We start from the raw sequence: 18,139 nt of genomic DNA, 5'->3' as shown, positions 1-18,139 counted from the left end.
TGAAATTAAAAGATGCTTACTCCTTGGAAGAAAAGTTATGACCAACCTAGATAGCATATTGAAAAGCAGAGACATTACTTTGCCAACAAAGGTCCATCTAGTCAAGGCTATGGTTTTTCCAGTAGTCATGTATGGATGTGAGAGTTGGACTGTGAAGAAAGCTGAGCGCTGAAGAATTGATGCTTTTGAATTGTGGTGTTGGGGAAAACTCTTGAGAGTCCCTTGGACTTCAAGGAGATCCAACCAGTCCATTCTAAAGGAGATCAGCCCTGGGATTTCTTTGGAAGGAATGATGCTAAAGCTAAAACTCCAGTACTTTGGCCACGTCATGCGAAGAGTTGACTCATTGGAAAAGACTCTGATGCTGGGAGGGATCGGGGGCAGGAGGAGAAGGGGATGACAGAGGATGAGATGGCTGGATGGCATCACTGACTCGATGGACATGAGTCTGAGTGAACTCCGGGAGTTGGTGATGGACAGGAAGGCCTGGGGTGCTGTGATTCATGGGGTTGCAAAGAGTCGGACACGACTGAGTGACTGAACTGAACTGAACTGAATATGCATGCTGAAGAATTTAGAGGGAGTTCTATCTGAAATTCACAAAAGGTAAGATGGACTGGTGGTGGAAATGGGGCTGGATGCACATGTGATAAAACGAGGATACTAAAGTGTCAGCATCAGAATCTAGGTGATGGTTCTATGCAGCGGTGTCACCTTGCTGGTGCACGAGGGCAGGTTTTGCCCAGATCTTCCCCAAGTTACATCGGTTGCTTAAGGCTGGCCATGGTGGGAATGTCAACACCATAGAAATCAGCAAATCATACAAATCAGAGGTGTTTAAATTTTTCATCTAGAGAGCCAGCTTACAAACACACCATTAGGTAGCTATGTGGGTTGTTCACTGCAAACTTCTTTCAACTTTTCTGTATGTTTGAAACTGTTCATAGTAAAATATTGGCAAAACAATATGACTCAATGTGTTTAAAAAAAAAACAGATGTAAAAAACAGTTTTTAGACTTTTGCCTCTGAGTGGGATTCAGTACATAGAGGCAAGGCATTTCTAGCACTGCAACAGCTTGGAGAAAAAAAGACACATCACAAAAACAGTTTGGAGAACCACAGAGGCAAAGAGGACTAGAAGAACGAGAATCCCAGAGAGAAAGAACACATGCAAAGCGAGCTGAGGCTGCTAGTAGCTTTCTTCACTGAAGCAGGATGAGGGCACTTGCTAAAGTCCAGTCTAAGAACAGGGCTTATCATATGCAGAGAAGAGAGAAACCAGAGGGCGGTTGTCTGAGCCCTCTGCTTGAGGCAAGAGAACAGATCCAGAGGAGTCCCAGACCCTTGGCTGGCTTCCCGCAGGACAGTTTCTGCACAGGGGTGGACAGGAGCCTCGAGCTGAGCCAGCAAGGAGGGGTGCAATCGTCCCAAGCTCTGAGCTCCTGGGAGATGGTCAGATGAGTGGGAGGGGCTTGTAACCATACCCAGCGGGGCTCCCCACCAGAACTCTGGCAGATTTTGAATCTTTAGGATGTGGAGGCTAAACTTTCAGGACAGAGGTGCCAGAGACACAGCAAGATCTCAATCCAAAGCCCGGGGGAACTTCGCCTGGATAGCAGCTGGACCTGGAGTCAGACCTCCATCAGCCTCAGTTTCTGTAAGAAATGAAGTCCCACCAGAGGAAGGGCCCTGGGACAAACATGCTCCAGGTTAGAGTTAGAAACTTGTGCAGCCAGATGGAATTGAGTCTAGCTGCAACCCAGCCATGACCCGGTCTAAGTTCTCACGGCATCAAGGCGATAAGCCCCTTACACTGCTTGTCTAGCCGGAGAAAGGGCAAAGCCCTATGGGAAAGTGACCTTTACTTCAGTCTCGATGGTTTTTTATACAAAACGCCTGGCAAACAGCCATAAGGAATGAGACAAGGATGTAGGAAAATGTGACCAAAAATCAGGAAGGAAAATAGACAATGAAGCACATCCACAAAATATCCAAAGGTTAGACTTAGGAGGGAAGGACATTGAAAATAACCACTATAAATATTTTAAAGAAAATTAAGAAAATGATGGACAAAAAAGATGTCTGAAAGACAGAGAATCTCAACTGAGAACTGGAATGTATTTTTAAAAAGCAAGCGTACATTCTAGGACTGCAATACCTCAAAGCAAGAACTCTTTGGATGTTTTAACAGCAGAAGTCAAGGTAATGAACCTCAAGACACGTGAACAGGAAAAAAAAAATACTGAAGAGCAGAGAGAAGTATGAGACATGCAGAATACAAAGAGCCTAACAAGTGTGCAACTGGCATACCAGAAGGCAAGGAGGTAAAGAATGGGGAGCAAGGAATATTTAAAATCAAAGCCCTTATAGGTAGCAGGGGAAGATGTATTTACATTTGGGTGTTCCTGTCCTGGTCATTACATTTACTGACTATGTGTTACACTGGACAAACCCCGTACTTCTTCTGATCTTGCTTTTTCCTTGTCTGTAAAATTGAATCTGTAATATTAATTCCTTAGGACTTTCATAGTATCATCTGTAAATGATAAAAACTATATAAGGTAGGGTGAAAATTTCTTAAACTGTCATTGTCCTCATCCTTACTGTTTCTTTGTCCAGTTATTCTTGGGGGTATGTAATCTCTAGCCCTAGCATACACGGGTTTCATTTAGGCTGTATCTCCTCTTCATTCTAAAATAATTCCATCTTTGTTGCATGTATCCTCGTGTTTTTCCTCCTTGTGTAACAAGCAGTATCTATGCCAGAGGTCACTGAAATTGTCACGTTGAAGACTCTGTAAAGGATTTCCCTTCTGAGACTGTTGTCTGGGACTTGAAGTTCTCGGGTGGAGGGAGAACGGAGGGGACAGAATTGGGAAATATGCCCCTAAAGCAAGTTAAAGAGAGTCGAATTCACTTAAATTCTTTGATCATTTAGTCTCTAGTCACATTAGAACTGAGTGAAAGCCCAGATTCATATCAGGAAGGGTGGATCCATAAGACTCACCAGAATGATGTGCAATTGTGAGCACACATATATATTTATAGGCATTTATATACATACATATTAAAGTGCTCATGGAACACAAGCCTGGAAAACCTGATTTCAGATGAAAGATGTGTTACCAGGGAAACCAAAACTTCCAGTATGCTGATTCTGAGATAACCTGTGAAATTCTAAACACAGTTTCTGAATCAGTTTGTGCTCTTTTGTCACGTGTGTTGTTGTTTTTATGAAGAAATAAAGAAAACAGAGGGTTTCCTAGGTGGCACTGGTGGTAGAGAAACTGCCTGCCAATGCAGGAGACATAAGAGACACAGGTTCGATCTCGGAATCGGGAAGATCGCCTGGAGGAGGACATGGCAACCCACTCCAGTATCTTGCCTGGAGAATCTCACGGACAGAAGAGCCTGATAAGCTATTTAGTGCAAGGGATCACAAAGAGTCGAACATGACTTAACAACTGAGCACACATTCAGCTCATTACAAGCAGAGGAAAAAAGATCAAATGTTAGTCAATGGCCTCATAACTAAAAGTACTTTGACACGTCCATACCAGTAACAAATGGTCGACCCAGTAGATCAAAAAGCTACAGGCCTTTGTTTCTTTACTGAGGGGTTGCGGTGGGGTAGGTGGTGGTAGTATGACCATCTCTGCTTGTTTTTTTAGCTTAGGTTTGTGGGCTTGGAGTTTTTTTCTGTCACCACCTTTCTGACCATCTGATGGTTGGCCCTCTGTTCTCTTCACCCCAGATACCCTATCTTTTGAGAAATGGAGGCTTCCAGCCATTGCTAGTATGTCTCCAAAATTTAGCCATCCAACTCTGGGGTCACAACTCCAGGTCACAACCACTACCTTGGAATACCAAGTGCCTGTTGCGGTGGGATGCTATAGGTCTCTGGCTTGATTCTCTAGCCAAGACAAAACTCACCCTTTCCTGACAATGCATGTGAAATAGGACATTCACCCAAGTCAAGTCAGAAAATGGTTATCATAGGAGAGGCCATGGACACTGGGACAAAAACATCTCAGACACTGAACTCTAGGAGCTCACAGTCCAGTGGGGAAGATAGACACTTAACGAAGCAGAAGCAGAGCCCGTGAAGACTCGAAGGTGAGAGCCAGTCATGCCTACTGAGAATTAGGGATCGGTTCACAGAGGTCCACAGAGGAGTAACATCCAGGCAGGATCTAGAATCAGGAACAGGAATTTGACAGGTGGAAAAAGCAAGGAGTGTGGGATGGTGTGAAGAAGGCAAATCCTTCCACTTGGATGAGAAAGCATGAACCAGGCCACAGAGGCACAAAGATGATGGAAATTCTCAGAGAGAACATGACAACACTGCTGCAGCTCGTGCGGGCTTCTCAGGATCACCCCGAGTGCTGGTTAAACACAGATTGCTCCCCTGCCAGGTTCAGGAGTTCCTGCTTCCGTGGGTGTGCGGTGCCATCCAAGGATCTGCATTTCTCTCAAGCCACCAGATGGTGTCATGCTGCTGATCTGGGGGCCATACTTTGACAGAGCACCAAATCCTAACCACTAGACCACCAGGGAGCATTGGGGTCACATTTTGAGGACTATCTCACTGAAGATGGTGAAGGATGTGTGGTGGGTAAGGCCAGAGTGTGGGTCACTGTGGCACTTGGACAGCTGTTTCAGAGGAGAGCTGTCAGGATGATGGAAATTTCAACAACTATCTAGGGCTGGGGGCAAGTTCTGGAGCTGTTCCAACCAGGCCCTGGAATTTTCTCATCAGAATGGACAGTAAATTCCAGATGCAAGAGACATTGCAGAAGCAGAGTCAAGTTCTCCTGGTGAGGAGTTGAACGAGGAAGAAGAGAAGGGGAAGGTGAAGACACTTTACAGGTCCTCTTCAAGGGACTGCACAGAATTTAAAATATTCCAGAGAAACAGCACAGAAAGAGAAGCATAAGAGAGAGCAGATGTATAGAAACGAGCAAGGGTCCCTGGGAACCAATGGGCATAGCTCTCCATAGAAGAGGGAGGAAAATGAAAGTTAGCACAAAAAGAAAAGACAGCTAGGGACTTCCCTGGCAATGCAGGGGGATCAGGTTTGATCCTGGCCAGGGAGTTAGGATCCCATATGCCTTGGGGCCAAGAAACCAAAACAAAAAACAGAAGCAACGTTGTAACAAATTCAGAAAGACTTAAAAAGTGGTCTACATCAAAAAAATTTTTTTCCAAATAATACAGGTAAAAACATAGCCTGAGGAGTGTCCACGAAGAGGCACAAAGGAAGGAGACATGTGAGTGTGGATAGAGGGGGAGCCCTGCAGAGGTGGATGGACCAGCAGCTTGGTAACTTATGGTGACTTGGAGGCTCCTGTTTATTTAATTCTTCCAAAAATGTTCATTGAGCATCAAAAGTATGCCTTGTGCTGAACTCTGAGGGCACAGTGGTGAGCAAAACAGAAAAGTGCCTGCCACCATGGGACTCGTGGGCGTGGAATCTGTCATCACAAATGCAAAGGAAAAGACAGGGTGTCATGGAGGGAATGACAGGTGAGGTCACGCCAGGGATGACGCTGAAGCTCAGGCTAGATACATGAACCCAAAAAGAAGAGGCTGAGATGACCGTGTGGGTGAAGACCGCAGGCAGATGACCCGCGTCAGCCCCAAGGAACTGAAAGGAAGCCGGGTGACGGGGACAGAGAGGTGAGCGGGAGGCAGTTTCAGATGAGGCTGGTCGGCAGGCCAGAGCCAATACACGCAGGATTCTGCTCAAACCTCGTTAAAACTCCTCTCCACGTAGACACATCTTCAGAGTCATCAGCTTCACCCCAACACCAGCTTTGTTGCTGTCGTTTAGGTGCTCAGTCGTGTCCACCCTTTGTGACCCCATGGACTATTGACCGCCAGGCTCCTCTGTCCATGGGATTCTCTAGGCAAGAATACTGGAGTGGGTTGCCGTGTCCTCCTCCCTGGGATCTTCCTGACCCAAGGATAGAACCCACATCTCCCACACTGCAGGTGGAGTCTTCACCACTGAGTCACCAGGAAAATTCTGTTTTGGCTTAAATTCTGACTTTCACTAGCTTTGGGATTTAAGCCTCTATTCCTCAGTTTCCTCATGAAAAAGGATCTCCTCCCTTGGGGTACTGTGAAGATTAAATAACAATACATGTAACATGTTTAGAACAGTGTATAAATATTTATCCTCAATAAATATTAGCTAGTTATCATCATTATTATCATTATTACTCTACACTTTTATAAAAGGCTCAAAACCTAACTTTCCACCTCTCCTCCCTTTACTAAGGAATATACTAGTTCATACAATCACAAAAAATGTTACAGATTTCTGTATTAAAACCCTGCCTAATAATTTTCAGATCAACACCAGCTTGCTTGGAAACAAACTGAAACTTGGCCCTTCACCTATTTCACCAAATCTAGCTCAGAATAGCCTTCTGGTTTCTAGAACATTTAAAGCTCACTTGCCTCCGAGGACTAAGGCCTGCTGTGATTGAGGATACGTATAAAAATATATTTATGTGCCTGCGGCTCAGAAAGCAATTTCCAAAGAGAATTTCTGAAGCTGTTTTGAGCATTATACAGCCTCTTGAGAGGATGGATTTTTTCCAAACCCATAACCGAACTCTATCCATCCTAATGAAAGTTCACAGCAGTGACATCACTCTGTCCTCTCTCTACACGCCTCGCACTTCTGGGGTCTGAGGGCACGTGAGGCAGTGTAAGGCCATGCTCTCACTCTCATTAAGCTCACGGTCACACCGAAAATTCAACCCTGTCAGAGGGAGGAATTTGGCAGTTCCTGCATCTCCTTATTCATCTTTTTTCACCACCTGGTTCACAATCTAACCTGGAGGGGCAAATATAATAGAGTAATAAAGTGCGTGGGAGCAAAGCAAAGTAGGGTTTGAGTCCTATCTCTGCCCCTTGCTAGCTGTGGGACTGTAGGCAAGTTGCTCACCCTCTCTGAGCTCAGGGATCACTTCTGTGATAATAAGGAGAACACCTATTCCATCAGGCAACTGTGAAGATGGAGTGATGTCTAGAAGCACCTTGTACTTTACTTGGAACAAAGGACTGTCACTGCTGTCCTGACAGAGCAAACGGAAGTCCAGGCAAAACGCACCAGATGGTCCAGGGACGCTGCTCCCGGCTTTGCAGCTGTGGGGTGACTCCTGGTCCCCAGCCACCTGCTACTTCCACAGACACGGCTTTCCTATGCTGGTTTACAAGGCAATTACACAGCCACAGGCTGCCCGCGGTCAGTCAATGCTAACAGGGAATGACTCTTGCTCCATTTCTGACAAGCCGCATAGTGTTCCTGCTTCACCCCAACCTGCCCCCCGGCCCTTTCCACACCCCAGGGCTGTCAGAATTTAAGGCCAGCTCCCGGGGCTTCAAGAGCCACCTTTGTTCTCCCTCCACTCCACCTGGCAGCTTGGCAAGGTCTGATGGATCCTGTTTCAGGAAACCCCTACGGAGGTAAAGTCCAGGTTCTCCTCCACACATGAAAAGGGAGAAGAAAGTGCCAGGCGGGTGGGGTCCCTGCAGCCCAGCCAGGGGCACAAGAGAGCCGATGCACTCTGCTGCACAGGGTTTCCATTCAGAATGAGTCACTGGCTTGCAAGTTGGCAACCCCAGACATTGGAACAACTTGGCAAATGGAAATCTAAATGGATTGTTCACTGTGTGTGTGCGCGTCCCCAGGGCCATGTGTTAAACACACCTCCCTCCACACACACTGAACAGACAGACACACTGTCTCACCAACCAGCTTGCCTAGGAAGGGGTAGGGAAGGGATGGAGTACTTGGTGAGGGCGGGAAATGATACAGTGTCAGAAGAGATGACGTAAAGGCCATTGTTAAAGAGGTGACATCACAACTCTTGTGCAAATATAAAACGAAGATGTGGCACAGAATTTATCCAATCCATTCATCAATGAGGGAAGCAGTAAGACATTCAAACTGCTGCAAATGACAATTTGAAAAGTCTGATTTTTTTAATAGGCAATTGAGTAAAGAAAACAGGGTAAGATCAATAGGTTTTAAAACCTAAACTGACTCATGTCTCTTGTGGTCACAAACCATAGCCTTTGTGTTTATCTCCCCCTCCAACAGCACAGAAATTATTTGTATCTCTACCAAACAAAAATCAGCCAACCCCTGCCCCCATCAGAGCTGAGAAATAGCCAAGTCGGTGGAGCGCCAGTCAAGGAAGCGGGCTGAGAAGAGGGCCGGGGGATAATCAGTATCTCTTTCGCTCACTGCCAAGTGTTGAGTCATTTTTCTCCAGTTTGCGCCAAGCTACACTTGGTTCAAGTCCTCTCTGGTCCCTTTCTCCAGGCACGATGTCTGTTCTAGCCAGACAGCGTGAGACTCACTGTAGCCATTTGCTCTTGTAAAAACCTTCAGTCCAAACTGGGTCAATAACTAACTCAGCAACTCCTTCCTGTCTTCATTCTCAGGATGCCCTGGGCCAGAGAGATGAGGCGCTGGGGCACCAGCAGTGGTCACGATGCCCTCTTAACCATTAGTGGCCACAGGGCTCCAACAGGGCCACACCAGGAGCCCCATCCACCAGGACTTGAGAGGTCACATTTTAGTCCGAGTCATGGGCAGAGAAGAGAAACAGCTTGAAACACCAGCCAGAACTTGCTAAAACGGCCACAGAAAACAGCAGTGAAACTCGTCAAGGAGAACACGAGCTATACGTATTTCATTTATACTAATAATTTCAGGTTAGTTTAATCTCAGTTCTAAAAAGGAAGCGTCCACACTGATCATCATTCCTCTCACTTGCTCATGCAGCAGGCGTTTGCCTCACATGTACTTGTGAGCACTGTTCTTAGTGGTGCACACAGCAGACACCATACCTTCCCTCATGCAGCTCACCAAGTGACTCTAGAAAACGCCCATCTTCCCTTACTTGCTTCATGCTTTTCAATGGGTTTTCATGCAAGAAGCCCTTGAGCCTCAAACCTTCCCAGTTTTTCCCCCAAAACACAGCCTGCCTGACGCCAGGTCTCTCCACCTCCACCCCTGCCTCCGGGGCCCCAGCCCCTTGTCATCTCCCACCTGCACGACCAAATTGCTTAAAGATATGAATCAGGGACTTCCCTGGGGGTTTAGTGGTTAAGACTCCATGCTTCCACTGCAGGGGACATGGGTTCAATCCCTAGTCAAGGAACTAAGATCCCAGACGCTGTGCAGTATAGCAAAAAAAAAAAAAAAAAAAAAAGGTTTAAAAAATGTGAATCAGGTCTCTGGAGATTAAACCCAGATTGTCTCCACGGCAGGACTCCTGTGGTCCAGTCCCTGCCTCCCCTTCTCTCTGCTCTAACAACAGCACCAGGTTCCTCTGCCTCAGGGCCTTTGCACCAGTTGTTCTCTGTCCTACTTCCTGATTGGCTCCTTCTCTCATTCAAGTCTCTGTTCAGATGCAACCCCTTTCTTCACTCCTCACTCTGGCCCTCTCTATCATATCACCCTAGCCCTCACCATCATAATTACTCTGCTCTGTTGAGGTGGCACAGTGGTAAAGAATCCACCTGCCATTTCAGGAGACAAGGGTTCGATCCCTTCATCAGGAAGCTCCCCTGGAGAAGAGAATGGCAACCCACTCCAGCATTCTTGCCTTGAGAATCCCTTGGAGAGAGCACCTTTGCCGGCTACAGTCCATAAGGTCACACAGAGTCGGACACGATGCATGCACACACATCGCACATCAAGTGCCTCTGCTGACTTCCCATCTCTCAGCTCCTGACTGCAAGCTCCTTGCCAGAGGGAGAGAGGGACTGTGTCTGCCTCCTCCACACCTGAATCTCTAGCACCTGAAGTAGCGCTTAGCCCATAGGATGCACTAGAGTCCTGCCTGTGAATATACCCGGATGAGAAAATGAATAAATTATTCTTCATCAAAAGTCCAAGTGTCAAAATGTTCTCCCATGGCAGGAACTGGCCAGCTAAAGATACAGGAAGAGAATTAAATAAATTTAGAAATTGAGTGCAAGCTCTGTGAAAGCAGCTCCCATCTTTCCTGTTAATGACATATCCCAGGGCCTAGAGTAGAGATTGCCACTTAACTGGCATTTGCCATTTACAGAATAAACCGTTACACATGCAAATTAGGGGCTGGCACAGGTCTGGGTGAAGAGCCTGCTCAGGCAGGGTGAGGCCTTGCGAGCTGTCCTCTCAGAGCCGACAGGAAAGCTCGAGAAGGATGAGGTTTCCGAGTCCCTGACTGGCAAGTTAAAGTGTTAGTTGCTCAATCGTGTCTGACTCTTTGCAGCTCCATGGACTGTAACCTGCCAGGCTCCTCTGTCCATGGGATTCTCCAGGAAAGAATACTGGATTGAGTTGCCATTCCCTTCTTCAGGGGATCTTCCTGACCCAGGGATCGAACCTAGGTCACCCGCATTGTAGGCAGATTCTTTACTGTCTGAGCCACCAGGGCAGCATGGCAACCACCACCACCACCACCACCACCCCACCCCTTAAAGGCTTCTCAGGGAAACAGAGGTCCTCTCTCCCAGGCAATGGCTGGGTCTGGGGAGGGTGATTTTGTCCTATTGACTGCTCACCTCTCAAGTCCCTCTCTCCACAAAACTCCTTTGTTGGGGATTTGGGGGTTTCTCATTGTAGCCTTTTCTGTTTCTGCCCTGTAATTTCTCAGTTATAAAAATGGGGGCTCTGGAAGAGATCTTTAAACTCCCTTCAGAGCCAACATTTGGTGGTTTTACGTGTAAATGCTTTCCACCTGGAACCAGGGGGTGTTCGGGTCAAGCCGTTAAAGAAAGCACTTGGTGCGTAATGAGAAGGACATCCAGAGCTGGCAAGAGGAGCCCCCAGCAGCAGGCGTCCAGGTGATGAGGCCCGAGGTCCCCCGACCTGAGGCTGCTCAGGATCCTTGGAAGCCCTCATCCTGTTGCCTCCAGGGCTTGGCGCTAGGTTCCTGGAACTTCTCCACTCTAAGCAGAGATGCTACGAAGGAATGTTTGAGGTGGAGGAATGAGAAACATTCTCTGCATGAGCTTTTAAAGTCCACGTGTGAGTCTGGTGTTTCTGAAGCTCCGAGTCCCCGGGGTGCTTGTTGAAAGTGCTGTCCTGGCTGCCCTCCAGGCTCTGACTCCACGGATCTGCATTTGCAGAGCGTCCGGGGGATGCTAGTGCAGATCTCTGATGGAGAAGTGTGCAGCCCCTGGTGACCTGCGGGGAGGAGCCTGGCCTCTGCGGGGAAGGGGCTTGGGCAGGCTGTGGCCCTGAGAGATGCTGGGAGGCCGAGCAACCTCTTTCAGGTCAGCCCCAGGCCACCAGGTTCTAATTCCGTCAGTCACCTGGAGGGCCTTCTGCATGAGGCCAGGCAGATGGGCACTTGGAGAAGAGGAGCTCACTTGTGCCCAGACATGCTGGGGACACACCGCAGCCTCTGCTCCAGGGAGCTGTCTTTATATCACTGAGCATGGGTGGATTCTCTGAAGTCTCTCCAAGTTCTAGAAAATGAATGCGATGTTTTCGGCCCTCTTGCTATCTGCCTCAAGGAGTACTTTCCTCGGCTCTTCTGAAAATGCTCTGTGCCCACTTTCTACAGCTGATGGCAGCAATGGCGAAGCTCTTTTACCCTTATCCACCGTCAGACACGCACCTATGCCACTACAATTCATGGAGCAAGAACTTCTCCAGTAGTCCAGTGGTTAAGATTTTGCCTTCAAGTGCAGGGGGTTTGGGTTCAATCCCTGGTCAGAGAGCTAACCCGCATGCCTTGTGGCCATAAACCAGAACATAAACACCAGAAGCAGAATTGTAACAAATACAGTAAAGACTTTAAATGGTCCACATCCAAAAAACAATCTTAAAATTCATGGCGTGTTCATCCCAAGAGTTGGAGAATTTGGCAAGTAGAGAGAGTCCTGAGAGGCACCTCTCCCAAGAGCAGCCGCTCCTGTTTCTCACTGCTCCCGGCCGTGGTCCTCCTGACATCACTACCCGGGGGTGGGAGAGCTATGGGGAGGAGGAGGCCAGAACTCAGTCAGGGTTATTCATGAAGGATCAGAGAACACATCCACCCCCAGAAACAGCCCAGTGGTCCCTCTCAGACCTCAGCCCCCAGGAAGTCCCCACACCCTGACCAGTGCCTCCCCAGGGCTCACATGCTCTATGGGACCTGCCAAGGCCTCAGGGCTCATGGAACTTCCATGAACTTGTGAGTCCACCAAAGAGCCTGTGAAGAAAAGCATCAAAGGCTAGGGGCTTTTGTCTTCATTCTGTGTCTTCACCTCCTCTCCACTGCATAAACATTCACCTCCAGCCCATAAACATTAAAGGCTGAAGACTGAGTGAAAGAGCAAACCAGAAGCCTCTTTCCCAACATGGTCCTTCCCACTTCTCTGCCAGGAGCAGAGTCCAGCACTGTCCTTAACTCCAGGAACAAAGTTCATGGGTGCTAGGTCCAGGCAGCTCTGGAGACATGAGAAAACCAAGAGTCCAGCGAGAGCATGATGTCCAGCTCATAGGTCACCCAGACGGCGGCACCAGGGTGAGAGCAGCACCTACAAAACCACAAGGTCAAAGTCAAGGTCAGAGCATTTAGATGCCTGGGGGAAAGAAGGAAGCCACGCTACTGAGATGTCCAGTGGTCAGCAAAGGACAGGGGAGGCTTTCTACAGCCAGAAAGTTCTGACCCCGACGTTTTCCTGAGCATGGAAAAGGCGGCTGCTCCACTTGATGGCAAAGAGGCCCCAGAGTTGCTACACTTACGCAGTAGCTGTGTCATTGGCAAGGTACCCCTTAACTTGTTGAGCTCCAGAAGCCCTAACTACACATCAGTGAGCCAAAATAACTAGAATTCCGAAGTCAGAAGGGATCTAACAGGTGGCGGGACCTGAGGGCATGCGTCCAGAGGGAGGAGACGGTACATATGAGAGGACAAGCCAACAGTGATCTCGGAGCGTGGACCCCGTGGAAGGCGGCAGCCCCGCTCAGCCCTGCCACTAGGTGACTATCCCCATGCAAGAATTTGGTGGCAGGTTTGTCAGAGCTAATGAATTTTCAACCTAAGCCCCACATTCCGATTTTTATGTGAAATTTCCCAATTTTAAGATGTTGGCAACTAAAATTCATGTTATTTAAAATACTGCACAGGCCAAACAAAACCCACCTGGATATGGGGAGAGGGTGGAATCAGCCCATGGGGCTCCAGCTCATAACTTCTGATATGCATCAATTACTGAGTAACCATCATGGTAACAGCTAGTATAAATTGGGTGCTTCACACACATTATTACACTTTGTCCTCACCATTGAGGAAATTCAGTTTATAGAGAATAGGTAGCTTCTCCAAGTATGCCTGGCTACAGACAAAGGGCAGCCAGCATTCACATCCAGGTCTGTCTGACGTCAGGTGCTGAACCCGTAGCTATTAAGTGATATTGCAATTCCAGAAACAACTACACTTGGCATTGTATGTGTGTGTGCTAAGTCGCTCAGTCGTGTCCAACTCTCTGCAACCCCGTGAACTGTAGCCCACCAGGCTCCTTTGTCCATGGGATTCTCCAGGCAAGAACACTGGAGTGGGTTGCCATGCCCTTCTCCAGGGGATCTTCCCGACCCAAGGATCAATCCCAGGTCTGCGGCATTGCAGGCAGATTCTTTTACTGTCTGAGCCACCCGGGCAGCCCATAAACTCATTCAATTCAAGGCTAGGCACAGAAATGGACACTTGGGGTTTGCATGGTGGGTTTTGTATTGTTTGTAGGAGGACTCAATCAGGAAAGGTGGTGGTGGTGGTGGTTTAGTCGCTAAGTCTTGCAACCCCATGGACTGTAGCTTGCCAGGCTCCTCTGTCCATGGGAGTCTCTAGGCAAGAATACTGGAGTGGGTTGCCATTTCCTTCTCCAGGAGAGGTAGGCTTGCAAAAGAAAAGCTACCATCCTGGCAGCAGACAAAGGCAGGGAAGCTGTATTAAGAATGTTCTTCCATTCTCCACGGTGCAAAAATCCCTGTCTGGCCACATGGGATGAGTATTCTGGCCTTTGCTACACAAAGGGCAGCCAGTGGGCCAGCAGCGTTGGCGTCACCTTGGAACCGGTTAGAAAGGCAGAAGTTCAGTGCACCCACATTGGCTGAACGGGCCCCTTAACCAGAGGAACAGCTCCTGCTCGTGCACCTCAGAGCATGAGAAGCCTGTCCTTGCCCCTCTCTGATTTGTCCTCCAGTCTGGTGTGGGCCCTCCAGTCCGCTCATGAAAGAGAAAAATTGTCAAAAAAAAAAGAAAAAGAGAGAGAGAGAAAATGTCTGACTCTTTGCGATCCCATGGACTATAGCCTGCCAGGCTCTGTCCCTAGGATTCTCCAGGCAAGAATACTGGAGTGGGTTGCCATTCCCTTCTCTAGGGGACCTTCCCCACCCGGGTATTGAACCCGGGTTTCCTGCACTGCAGGTGGATTCTTTACCATCTGGGCCACCACGGAAGCCCATAATCCACACTTCCCATCAGACTGCCATCTCCCCAGAGACAGAGGCTCCCTCTTCCATATCTATTTTGCCTCTTCCTGGGCGTGGCACGCAGTCATCTGAGCCCCTCAACCCAGCTGCAGACAAAGGGGAAGGGGTCTCCCAGTGCACAACAGAAGGAATTCTTCTCTAAAACCACAACCGTGCAAATTAGCTCAGCCTCCCAGACTGGTGGCAGGCACTTGAGAATGTGAGAAAAGTCTGTACAACACTGCCAGACCCATCTCACCCTGGTGCTGTAGGGATATAAATGGCTCCTGCATCTAAAAAGCACATAAAGAAAAACACAGAGGTTCCTTGATTCTAAAACATGTCTGCCAACCCTTAAGGGAAATCTGAGATCCTGGGCCAGGTAGGGACCTCTGGGCTCCCTTGCAGCAGTTCACAACAGAAGCCCTTGCAGAATGCTGTGAACAGGAATAGGAACCCTGAACCAGGATGCTGATGTCCCTCTGCCTGCAGCTGAAATGGCACGCAGCCTGGACCTCTAACCTCCTGCGCTTCATGCTCATCACGGACCCTTTGCTTCAAGGCATTGGGGTCCTTTCCAGAAAATGGGGCAAACTCCTGACTCTTCTGTCATTGCTGCTAAATTTTCAGCCATCCCCAGGGGCTGGTGTACATAAGGAGGAGAAACATCCCAGAGGTGCAGAGGTCTCCAGGCCTGCAGGCTCATGCCTGGTGCACACTGCCTGCATGCCTTTCTCTATGTGCTCCAGACGCGAGGCCTCCCCAGAGACGGAACCTTGCAGGAAAATTCTCACTGTCCCCAAGCAACCCAAATTCTTCACAAACGTATGTCACCTCCAGCCCTTGCACAGCCCTCACCTGCCTCTGAGACCATAATCACTCAAGGAAAAATAAAGTAAAAGTTCCCAACACCCTCCTCCTCCCCGCAGGCCTGCCTGGTGAACACGTGCAGAGAGCCGCTCTTGGCTCTAACACATGAGGCTTTCCATTCCAGTTAAACTGTGATGTTGCCATGGAAACACCCAGTGAGGTGTTTCTCTGCCCAGCCGGCCCAGGCTGGGGACTCAAGGCCCATGTTGCAGACGCCTCTGAGCTGGGTGCCACCCTCACCAACCCAGGGCACCCCCACCCCCAATCTCTTCAGGGCTGTTCATGCCTGTAGGTGTATGGGCATTGGGGCACACATTTGTTTTGTTTTGTCTTCAGCCCAGCCCCTCCCAGCACACAAAAGGCACATTCTTGGGGAAAAAAAAGAAAAAGAAAAATGTATCTTTTTTTCCTGCATTCCAGCTGTCTGAGCTAAGCGGAGGAATGAATGGTTTGGGAAAAATCTCACACAGGAATAAATTTACAAGGGACAGCTGAGCGGATAAATTCAGTCCCCAAAGAGGGGCATTACGAGGCCTTTTGGCAGGAGACTTGCCCCTTGTGCAAAGCTGTCTAAAAAGAAAAACAGAGCAAGAGAGGGGGGCTTTCAAATCCACCCCAAAATAAACCGTTCAGAAATCCTTATAACTCCCTCTAGCTGTCAGCATCTGAAGACAGGGAGGCCTGTGCACAAAGCCCCATCAGTCTTTCCAGGTGAACCTCAAGGGGGTCCCAGAGCTGGGCTTCAAGGTTACCCAAGTTTTCTGGCTTGACCCACTATCCATATCTGGACAAAAGTGGAGTTTGCCTTCACAGGGAACTCATCATGGCTTAGCTGAAGAGGGGACCAAATGCAATATGAGCTGATGGACCAGATGGCTTTGGGTTGGGGGGCGTCAACCTGGACCCGTGCCTCCCGGGACGAGGGACTCATTGCAGGGAGAGGATCGTGCTTGTGACTGGGAGGAGGCTCCCACTCAGGCTAGAAGATGCTGGTCTGAACTTGCAGTGTGTGTTCCTTTGAGTCCTCATACTTTTCCCTACGAAATCTGAGAGTAAGATTATGCCAGAATGATTTCTGGACACTTCCCCCACAAAAAGGATGTTAAACACTGGCCTCTCCCCTGCTTTTCAACTGCTTCCTTGACTCACTAGTTAATGGCTGGTTGCAAGAATTAGGAAAGTCCTTTTGTTGCACTGAGGTCTTGAAACTCAGTCAACCCATACTCACTCCCTTTCCTTTGGAAACCAAATCCTAGAACTTTTACAGCTGGCAATGACTTTCTTGTTACCCCTTGAGGATTTTCCCAGGCTCTTCCACCCCCAGGAGAGCCTGAGACTAGCCCGGATGGCCAGGCTCCTCTGGGAAAGGAGACTGATCGTCACCAAACATGTCCACAGTGCATGCATTGAGCTAGCACTGAACCCAAGTGACATTGCTCCTTCTCCGCCCATAGTCCTACTTCTGAAGTCACTGTCGGTCAGTGAGCATTAAGCATTCATGGTCCAGTCCCACACTGTACACTTGGAGATGAACAAATACATATTTATGCAAGGGTCAATTTCTGCCCCCAGGGAGATCAAAATCTCCTACCTAGACAGCATGTACCAGTAACTGAATATGTGCCCTATTTCAGTTTTTACTAAGTAGTTCATGCTAATAAGTCCTTTATTTGCATTTGATATAGTAGCTACACACTCAGTGGAATCTGACTAACTAGAGACAAATCCTGGGTCTATCCCTAATCAGTTATGCATCCTTGGGCATTAACCTCACAGCCTCATTTTCCTCATTGGTAAAACAGCTAATAACATCTACTTCGCAAGATGTGAGAATTTAATGAGCCAGTGCTTGTGATTCTCTTAACCCAGTGGCGAGCATTAGTGCTCAAACAGTGATCACATGGCCTCACTTCCAGAAACACCTCTCTACCCTCGATGCTGGAAATCGGCTACCCTTCCCGTGGAAACCCTGCACAATTCTCTGCCAGAGCATTCCGTGTTAATTACTGAATCCTTGCCCATTAATCGTGAAGCAGAACACGTCCTCTTGCAGAAGAGAAAAGGCACTGGAGAGCTATGGGTGGTCCTGCACCTCTTCCAAGAAAGACTACTTTGCTGGAATCTGGTTCTCATCTTTGACTTTTTTTTATTATTAACCAACGAATTAATTTTTGGCTGCACTGGATCTTTGTTGCTATGCACGCATTTCCTCAGGTTGTGATGGTGGTGAGGGGGGGCGTCTACTCTTCCTTGCAGTGTGGGGGCTTCTCATTGCAGTGGCTTCTCTTCCACAGAACACAGACTCTAGGGTGTGGAGGCTTCAGTAATTGCGGCTCATGCACTTAGTGCTCCAAGGCCTGTAGAATCTTTCCAGACCAGGGATCGAACCTGTGTCCCCTGCACTAGCAGGTGGATTCTTTTCCACTGGATCACCAGCGAAGTCATAGCCTTTGTCTTTGAACTGTATCTAAATTGGGACTGGGTAAGACCTAGATCCACATTAAGTCTAACTTAACAACTAAACATTCTGTGTCATCTTAATAAGGAAAGAAAAAAATAGGAGTATCTTCTTTTTAGTATATAAGTATCTGTGAAAAGCACACTTATATACATGGTGGTGGCTTAGTCATTAAGTCGTGTCTGACTCTTGCGACCCACCCCTGAAACATATTTGCACAAATCTGTTGGAAGAAGAGCCCAGACATGAGTGAAAATGGTTGGGTGGAGAAAATAGACTACAGAAGTTATGGATGAGAGTGAAATCTTCTGAGCATATATTTTTCAATATTTGGT

The sequence above is a fragment of the Bos indicus genome, chromosome 29 (genome assembly GCF_029378745.1).
Source record: "Bos indicus isolate NIAB-ARS_2022 breed Sahiwal x Tharparkar chromosome 29, NIAB-ARS_B.indTharparkar_mat_pri_1.0, whole genome shotgun sequence".
Lineage (NCBI taxonomy): Eukaryota > Metazoa > Chordata > Mammalia > Artiodactyla > Bovidae > Bos > Bos indicus.
The sequence above is the reverse complement of the archived record's forward strand: the minus strand, read 5'-3'. Positions refer to the sequence as shown.